Raw genomic sequence first — 9,369 nt, 5'->3', positions numbered from 1 at the left:
AGAAGAGAAGAGAAGAGAAGAGAAGAGAAGAGAAGAGAAGAGAAGAGAAGAGAAGAGAAGAGAAGAGAAGAGAAGAGAAGAGAAGGTGTTCAAGGCCCATGTGCAGATGCAGAAGTAGAACCAAGTCATTAATCTTGCTGTTGCTGAGGGTCCAGAAAATAAATGCCAACCTGTGCATCCTGAAGCAGAGTTGGCGGGAGAACATTTCATTTTGTGATGCCTCATTTACTGTTATCCAGACTGGGATAAAGAATTGCTGGACAATTTTTTTTGTGGACACAAACAGTGACTTCAAATAATGATTGAGATCTATAACACCCAAAGTAACATCTGTGTTTTACTTCATTCATAACAGAATAATCTTGTTTTCCTTCTCTTTCTCAGATCATTCCTAGTCAGGCAGAGCACAAATTTCAGGGACCAGTGTTTTTGTCATTCAGTGCAGAATCTATTTCTTTGTGAGAAAATATTCTGATTTAATGAAACAGCAAATAGGGAACAGTTCAATTTGGAAGACAGAAGGATGTTTTCCCAGGACTGAGTGCCACTGTGTGAGATTTCATTTTTCCAAGCCAGTTCATTGTTTGTATTTTAAGGGCTGTAGACAAAAATAGTTATGAGATAAATCAGAGCTTAATAAAAACAAAACAAAAGAAAACCCACAGAAACAGAACAAACTTTAAAAAAATCTAGCTAAATTGCATTTGAAATTTAAATTCGATGTCTCTATTTACTATATTAAAATAATGAGATGAAAATGATAAATAAAGCAAAGCATTTTTGCCACCTAAATTTAACATGAAGTTGCTGAATCTGTGGGAAGCTCTTCATAGAATGGCTGGGGACAGAGCTTGCTGAACTGATGAAAAAGCTTTTTGTAGCCCTGATTTCTCATAGCACAGTTTGTTCATGTTACTGTATTTATTTCAGTGTAGAAGAACAAAGAATAATTAAATAATAATAAGCAGAATGCCCGGAAATTTAAAAAGGATGAATACTTACTTGGTTCTTCGGCCCTGTGCTTACAAACTATAAGGGGCCATCTAAACACGTGAAAATTTTCAGTCTTCTGTTCACCTACTCCAAATTATACTTTCTTAGCAATGAAACAATTTTAAATTCAGCACATTTTAAGGGTAAATTTACTATTTTTCTTCTCTCTTCTGTATATTCAACATAATTTTGCATTACTGCTCTTTGGATCTGCCATCCAAAGCAAATAATGAGTAAAGTATTTAATAGATCAGTTAGTAATAAATGTAATTTTAAAAAAGATTTTACAATGTTGTCAATGGGAATCTGCATGTATTTTAGGTTAAATGAGTATTTGTATCCTTGTATCATAGCTTTCTGCATGCTAAGAGCTAAAGAAAACTAAAAAGTAAATTTTGCACAAAAGTTGCAGCGGTTTTTGACTGATGCAGTTCAATTTTGGTTTAAAAAATAAGTGCAGAGTACATATTCAACACAAGATTAATGCCTGCTGTTTAAATTAGACTGTTTTGCCTTGCTGACTTAATTCCCAATTAGAATCAGGGTTCTAAATCACTTTGATTAAAATTTTTCCACATTACTCTCCTTGGAGACTGCTAGCCAACATCAGTGCTGGATTTCCTGCCTTGGACAGCTGTGCAGGAACCACCACCTCCTTCCACACAGGTTCACAACAAATATCAGACAGCAATCACTTTTGATCATATCAGAGTTTGGTTGAATGACAAACCACACCCTGAATATAAAACATCTCCTAGTCTGGTCCTCCTGCCTCCAACTTCGACTATCAGCTGTCAAGTCTTTCTTTTCAGTGCATTTTAATGGAATGTCTGTGGATAAATTTTAAAGGAGAGAAGCACACTAGCAACTTATTGCACTGCCAGTACTGCACAAGACCTAACCATGGTTCCTATCTCTATGATGAGGGTTGGGCTATTAAGGGAGACAATGTAGGAGCTCTTACATCCTTTTTCTTTCACGCACCATGGCTTTGTGCGTACCTCCCTTTTCCAGCCCCAGTGACAATCCTAGAGTCAGGAAGGGGATGTATTTTATAGTCAGGTTGGTTATTAGGAAAAGATTTCTTCTGAAATTAGAAGAGTTTTGACAATGCTCTCCAGAATATGGTTTGATATTTGTGTGTGGAGCCAGAACTTGATGAGTCTTTTGGGCCCCTTTCACCTCAGGATAGTCTGATTCTGTGATTACACTTCCCTTGGCTGCCTGCAGGGTGTTGTTATTCTTTGTCCCCCTCATCACTACTGTCAGGCACCAGAGTGACTGCACTTGCAGCTAGCCAGGCAGCTGGGGGGTAGTGGGGGACCCCCAGCTCTCCTGGGCACTTCTGCCACCATCTTAGTGAGCGGACCCCAGGCATGGGATGAAGAGGGGGCTGAACACTACAACAGGTGTCTGTGCCAGGCCAAGAGGCAACCATTCTATCTGGCAAGCAAAATGGTGCGGGACAGCCATACCTAGGAAAGAAGCCATCCCCAGGAAAGCAGATCCACTTCCATCAGGGCAGAGCCATCACCAAAACTCATCTTGCAGAAATAAAGCCTAAACTGATATCCAAAGTAAGTTGCATGTGGTTTGCAGAGGAGTGTGCATAGATATCTTCTCATCTCAGAGTGTGATTTTTACATGAACTATGAATTGAAGGATTTTTGAGCTGCATGGGATACAAATGTATCCAAAAGCAGCTTTGGAGATATCACTGTACACAATATCCACCTGTTTGAGCTAATTATTTCAGTTAGCAGAACAAGTTGGCTATGATCTTTCAGGGCTCTGATATTTTACCAAGGATTAATCCTTGTGTCTTCAGTTATGGAATCTGTAGAGCTGCCTGACAACTGTACCCAGTCCAGCTGATTAATTGCTGCTCAGCCCTTCACATGCCTTTGTAACCGGGTCTGCCTCAATGACAGTAGCAGCTCCACATCCAGGTGGCTCCACTTGTAGGCAGCTGAGTGGGAACAATGGATACCGTCCAGACCCTCTTGGAACACTTTCCATCCTCTCATCGAAGGGACCACACACATGGGATGAAGAAGTGTCTGGAGCCCCTGCAGGTCCCTGTGCCCAAGGGGAAACCATTCTCTTTAGCAAGCAAAATGGCACAGGGGAAACATTCCCAGCAAACAGGCCCTCAGCTCCCTCACCCTTCCTCCTCCTTCAAAACTGTGGCAACTCTCAGGCCATAGGCCCCAACTCCCAGCACTGCTGTGTTTTGGTCACTGTGGGGCACTGTTAGAATGGCATCACCACATGGCCTCCTGATGTCACAAGTCATCCCACAATCTTTGTTCTAAGCTCTATAAATAGGAGTCTCTGCATCCAGAACTCCCATCACTGGGCCACAGACACCAGTGGCGACTTGACCTTTGAGCTTCAGAGCTGCCAAAGTGCCTTTTCTTCCAAAGAGGCAGGATGGATTGCCCTCCTGCCAAGATGAGGCATCTGACAGGGAAGCTCTGCACCACTAAGCTGATGAAGGCGGACCCACCTGAGAGCATTGAGGAGCTGATAGAGGTGGATGCAGAGCTGAAGGAAGAGTCAATGGAAGCAGATCCACCTCCATCAGGGCAGAACGATCACAGAACCATTGCTCTCAGGCAGTACTGGAGGAGAGCCAGACCCCACCCCTACCATCACATGGCTGATATATTTAATAATAAAAGTAATGCCTCCTATCTTATTCTGGTGGCCCATGATGTCAAAGGTGGATGCTGGAAGTTTTGGAGTAGAGACTGAACCCTCCTGACAATATTCCATTGCGTGTTGTTGCCATGTGACAGATGGCAGCAGAAGAGCAGTCTGAAAATGGCATCTGAGATGGAAGTGTGTATGAAGCAAAGGAGTGGAATTGAATACCTCCATGCTGAAAAAAAATGGCATCCATTGACATTCGTTGACATTTGCTGAATGTTTATGGAGACCAAACAGTGGATGTGAGCAGAGCATGGTGGAGGGTGGTGCATTTCAGCAGTGGTGACAGTGAATCACCTCCACAGGTGTAGATTTTTATGAGTGTGGCATGCAGGCTCTTGTTTGTTGCTGGAGGAAATGCATAGCTAATGGTGGTGAATATCTTGAAAAAATATGTTTTGTTGCTGAGATTTTTCTCTATCAAATAATGTTATTGTGTTCTTTGTATCTGTTGTAGTTCCATGGAAACAAAGGAGCCATTACTTTCAGAGTGACCTTTGTCTATGCGGCCCAAGACAATTCCTCTTCACACAATGCGGCCAAGGCAAGCCAAAAGGTTGGACACCCATGCTCCAGCCCATCACAGCACACATCACTGGGGCTTCTGCCCTGGCTGACACGGACAATGCCAGAGACAGCTTTTCCTCCAATGTCCAGTATCCTGGAGAGGGCTCAGGTGCTGAAGGAAAGGTTTGTCACCTCTTCAGTCAGCTGAGTCTGGGCACAGTTGCTTTTATCTTAATCCTTCTCTCATTAAGGAGCATTTTGTGTGCTGAGGTGACAGGCAGCAGGTCACTGAGCAAACTATGTCCTCTCACTTACTGAGACCTATTCCTCCAAACCCAGAGCTATTTGGACTGTGTTGAGGACATATGGAAATTTTTTGTTTGTTTTTTTCCTTTTTAGTTTTGGTCCTTTTTTTTTTTTCTTTTGGACTTGTAGACAAAGACTGTAGCAGATTGTAACTGATGCAGGCTAAGTTTCTGCAGGAGGAGGTCCTCTGGGACCTGTGAGAAAAAAACTTCCCTTTGTAGGATCAGGAAGGCTGGAACTGTTCAGTAGCTTCCAGATGTTTTGTGAGGAGATATACAAGATGGAGGAATTATGCTGACATATCTGTATTTCCTCATACTTGTGGGTTTGAGCTGGGTAAAAAAAAGAAGTCTCAGCTGTAATTTTTTCTTGTGGGAAGAGTCCCTAGTTTTGAAGCAAGACTCAACACAGAGACTGACAGTAAGATATTTGGGATGTTTGTTTATGAGCACAATTTTCCTTGGCAGTGGGAGGGGTGGAGTAACAAAGAAAGCTGGAGAATTACCTGAATTTAAAAAAGAAAAAGAAAAAAAGGAAAAGGAAAAGGAAAAGGAAAAGGAAAAGGAAAAGGAAAAGGAAAAGGAAAAGGAAAAGGAAAAGGAAAAGGAAAAGGAAANGGAAAAGGAAAAGGAAAAGGAAAAGGAAAAGGAAAAGGAAAAGGAAAAGGAAAAGGAAAAGGAAAAGGAAAAGGAAAAGGAAAAGGAAAAGGAAAAAGAAAGGAATGACAGCTATAAACTCCCTGTGGAATTGCACTTTGGATATAATTTCAATTTTAACACTGCTCTAATTCGTAGCTCTGTTATGCCGGTCTGGAAAAAAGATGTCTGGAAAAAAGTTACAAAATGATATAGTTCTTCCTAAGTCTCAAGGATGTTTTGTTCATTTTATAAACAGCAACAACAACAGAGCTTCGACACATGCATGCAAAACAAGCCATAGCAGAATTAACATTTGAGTATTACTTGAGATACAAGTTTATCATAGATTTCACTCCCTGAGAGGCACCTCTTTGCTATGTTTTGTGAGAAGATTCTGCCAGGTCAAGGATCCAGCTAATATGTTTATTTACTAATGCTTATTTTCTGACACAGAAAAAACAGTATTCTCAGAGGAAGGGGGAAGAAGCAGAATGAATGCCCATTTGTCCTCTGGGAAAAAGAAGAACATCTGAAAATTATCTCTATATCCAAACTGGGAGCTGGCTTTTTCCCCCAGGGAAACATTCCTCCATCTGCATTGCCGCTACAGATCAGCAAGAGCTCATGGCTGGGAAGAGATGAGAGGAGCCAAGGATCATCATGTCTGATGGGGACTCAGAGAAGACGCAGAGACTAGAAGGGAATAAATTTTCCCTTGAAACAGTCTGTGGGAAGGATATCATTGGTTTTGATCAGGAATCATCAACAGCATGAGTGCTTTCCAAATCTAGGCAAACCCAGATGATACTAAGTTACTTCTCTTAGGAAAAGAGATGCATCCAGAGTTACTAGACAGTCCTCACCACCTGAATTGTACTATGCTGGCTTTAGAGAATGTCAGAATTCGGGTCTGGTAGCCCTTTTTCCTGCCCACTTTCTTGATTTGAGTTTACTTTATTGACCTGGAAAATGCAGCCTGCAGTCAGACCTTCTGTATTCAGAGGTATAGTGATGGTCTGTCTTGATCATAACTGGCTGCAAAAATGGCACCTCAAAGCTCCATGCAAAACAAGAACCTCCTGGCTTGGCAAATTCAGTCTTCTGCACCTGTCACACAAAAGGACATTTTTTTTTCTGCAGTCCAGCAAGCTTCCCAGACAGTATGCAACTCTGAAATTATTGACCCTATTTCACTTTGCAAGCAAATCTAGTAGTCATTCTGCATTTGACTAGTAATTGCTAGTGTTAAGTGCTGCAGACACCAGATTTTCTCTGTCATACCAAACAGGTAATGCCTGTATTTGTACATACACAGTGCACAACTGGATTAAACACCTAGGCTGAATGAAGACAACGTATGAATACTATTAGATCAGTATAAATCAGCTGGGCTAGGATTATTTTAATCAGCTTCTTTTTTTTAAGATGTGAATCCTTTTTCTTTTGAATATAGAGAAATCTCCAAATATCCTTCATAGTTAATACAGGCTTACTGCCTCCTATTGTTGGTTCTATTTGCTTGTTATCTTTGTCCTACCATAAAATTTGGAGCATGTTGCCTAATTTGTGCAGGATCCTTCGTAAATGCTGTGACATTGAGTAAACCAGCTTTTATTAATCTATTTAATGGGGTTTGTTGGAGCATAATGTGTACAGTTTGGCTGGAGGGGCTTAGGGACGATTCAAGCCAATGAAAACACATGAAATATTCAATGTTATTAAAATGTATGGAACTTCTAAATCAAAAAAAAAAAAAAAAGGACTGCAAAATGCTGGGTGGAACTGATGTTACTACTGTAGTATCTTCTGTACTGCTGGTCATGTGTTCAAGCTTGCTGTTGGTATCAGTGTAGCAAATCTTTTCTATGGTGTCTTATGTTTGCTAAATGAGCCAATCTAGCTGTTCCAGAGGAGGTAGAGATGAAGTAGTGTCAGAGAAACAGTGACTCACTTATCCTTTGAGAAGCCTTTGTTGACATCATTTGGAGGTTGATGAAGTGGAAGCTTCTTTCTATGAGCTACTAAATGTCCCAGCTGGCCCCACACCAGCAAAAGCCTTGAAGAGAGCTGGGTGCGGGTGAGGAAGGGCCCAGTGAGCACAAGCAAGGTGAGATTTGCAGGTAGAATTAGGATTTTGGCAAAGAGAGAAAAACATCTGGCAGAAAAGCTGTTGTAGGCCTTGGAGCAAGTCTCAGAGAGAGTAGAAAGGGACCTGTATGAAAGCGAATCAGGGGCTGGGTTTGAAAGAAGAGAGGGAACATGTGGGAGGGAAAGTATGAGTGAGTTGGTTGGGCAGGAAACTGAAGTACCCAGGAAATGGAAGAAACCATTTTAAGACAAAAACTGAAGTTGGAGTGTTTGCATAAAGTAGCAGTCAGGCAACAATGGGAAAAAGATATGTGTTAGTGATGTGGTCCGAAGAGAAGTTAGAAGGAGGCGTATTTGTAGTTATCAAAGGAAGACCTTTATTTAGAGAGGCAGACTTGAAGAAAGAATAGGAAATGTAATGGGTTTGGAAATGTTCATGAAAGATAGAGTGACTTTTAGGCAATTAAGATAATATAGGGAAAGGAGAAAGAAGCTTACAGCTCAGAGAGAAGATGGGCTTACAGAGTAGCAGACAGAGGCAAGATAGTACAAGGAGCAGAATGGCAGGAGCAAAGCCTGAACTGGATATAAAAGGAACATAGTGAATTCAGAGGAAAAAGAATTTTCAGGGTAGAGAAAAGGATACACTCCCACTCAGTAGCACTTTATTCTCTTCCACTGTCCACTTGATACTTGCTTTGCTTGTTATTTTCCATGTGCATTCTTGCCATTTTATCCATTTGTCCATCCATTCATCCATCCTCACTCATCAGGAAGTAGTTCAGAAGGCACCTTCCCTCTGGTTGAACTTAGGAGATATTTTAGGCAGAAGATTAGTTGCACGACTGACTTCTGATAAATCACAGATGAAACACTCTGTTTTTCTATTGATCATACTGCATTGCCTATGGTTTACTTCCTGGGAAAAATCTCTTTTTGACTCTTTATTTGAGGCAGGTGTTTCTCTTCCAAGCAAAACTGGATTCTTGTGTTCTTTTTGTTAATGGCGCTTTACAACAGTTGCAAACAGATGGAAATCCTTCTTTGTTGTGGGAGACTTCATAAGCCACTAAGTCACTATTTCTGTACAAAGATCAATAAATCCAAACACAATCATTGTAGCAAGTGAGAGGAAATGATGTACTCATGAAAGAAGGCACGAAGTCTAAATTTGATTACTGAGTGAGAGCTACTTCCACTGGAAACTACTACTACTATCTTTTGATATAAAAGCCCTTGCAATTATATTAATCAAGAACTGACTGTCATGGTATTATCTAAGGGTCTGCATCCGTGACAAGGGGGACAGGCCCGAAAGAAAAAAAAAACGAGAAAAGAGGAAGGAGAGAAAAAAAAATTGCCAGCGAGTAGGGGCCAGCCCCCAGGCGGTCCAGTGGCTAAAGCAGCAGAGAAGCCGCGGAGCCGCACCCTGGGAAAACAAAGGGAAGAGGGGGAAAAAAAAAAAAAAAGCAAGGGACTCGTAGGCGGATCTAACACACACACACAAAAAAAAAAACAGCGGCACCAATCTGAGGAGGAACAACCAACTTTACTAAATATATCAAAATGAGGCTAGTAGAATTATATTAGAGTGTTTACAGGCTGAAAATCTTACACAGTAAACTGCAGGAGGACCACGTGCTTTCTCCGCCGGGCAGGAAGGAACAGACCCCGCATCTCCCACGCGGCTTCACCCCCTCCCCTCCAACGCAAAGACCCCTGGGGCGTGCACCTCCTCCCCTCCCCCTCAGAGGGCCACACCAAAAAAGGTAGTCTGCAGTAACCAGGGAATTAACTCTTTAACTGCCCGTACCTTACATGATGTAATGATGTGGAATACCGACAACAAAAATCACAAAACCATAACACTGACCCAAACTAAAAGGACCTATAGTGTCATCAAAAGAGTTAGAAAGAAAGATGTTAGTATTGGAGAAGCAAGAAGGGATTTTGAGAGTGTTTATAAAGTTAGCATGATGAAGATTCAAAGAGGTCGACAAGCAGATGATCCCAGAGCATAGAAACAGTGCTATTTGTAGCCAGTTTGCAGATTAAACTGCTACCAATCTTGAAATTATGGATTAGAATTATTGAAATCAGTAGGTAAGAGATATGGGACTCTAGG

General features: G+C 41.5%; 1 long non-coding RNA gene across 1 annotated transcript; it reads right to left on the bottom strand.

Annotated features, from left to right (window-relative positions):
* On the bottom strand, positions 338-3,251 carry LOC110394560. Its single transcript, XR_002435715.1, has 3 exons — positions 3,159-3,251; positions 2,469-3,072; positions 338-598 (listed from the first exon to the last, which is right to left on the bottom strand). It is a non-coding gene; the product is annotated as an uncharacterized LOC110394560 (long non-coding RNA).

This window comes from Numida meleagris, chromosome 2, assembly GCF_002078875.1.
Source record: "Numida meleagris isolate 19003 breed g44 Domestic line chromosome 2, NumMel1.0, whole genome shotgun sequence".
Taxonomy (NCBI): domain Eukaryota; kingdom Metazoa; phylum Chordata; class Aves; order Galliformes; family Numididae; genus Numida; species Numida meleagris.
The sequence above is the reverse complement of the archived record's forward strand: the minus strand, read 5'-3'. Positions and strand labels throughout refer to the sequence as shown.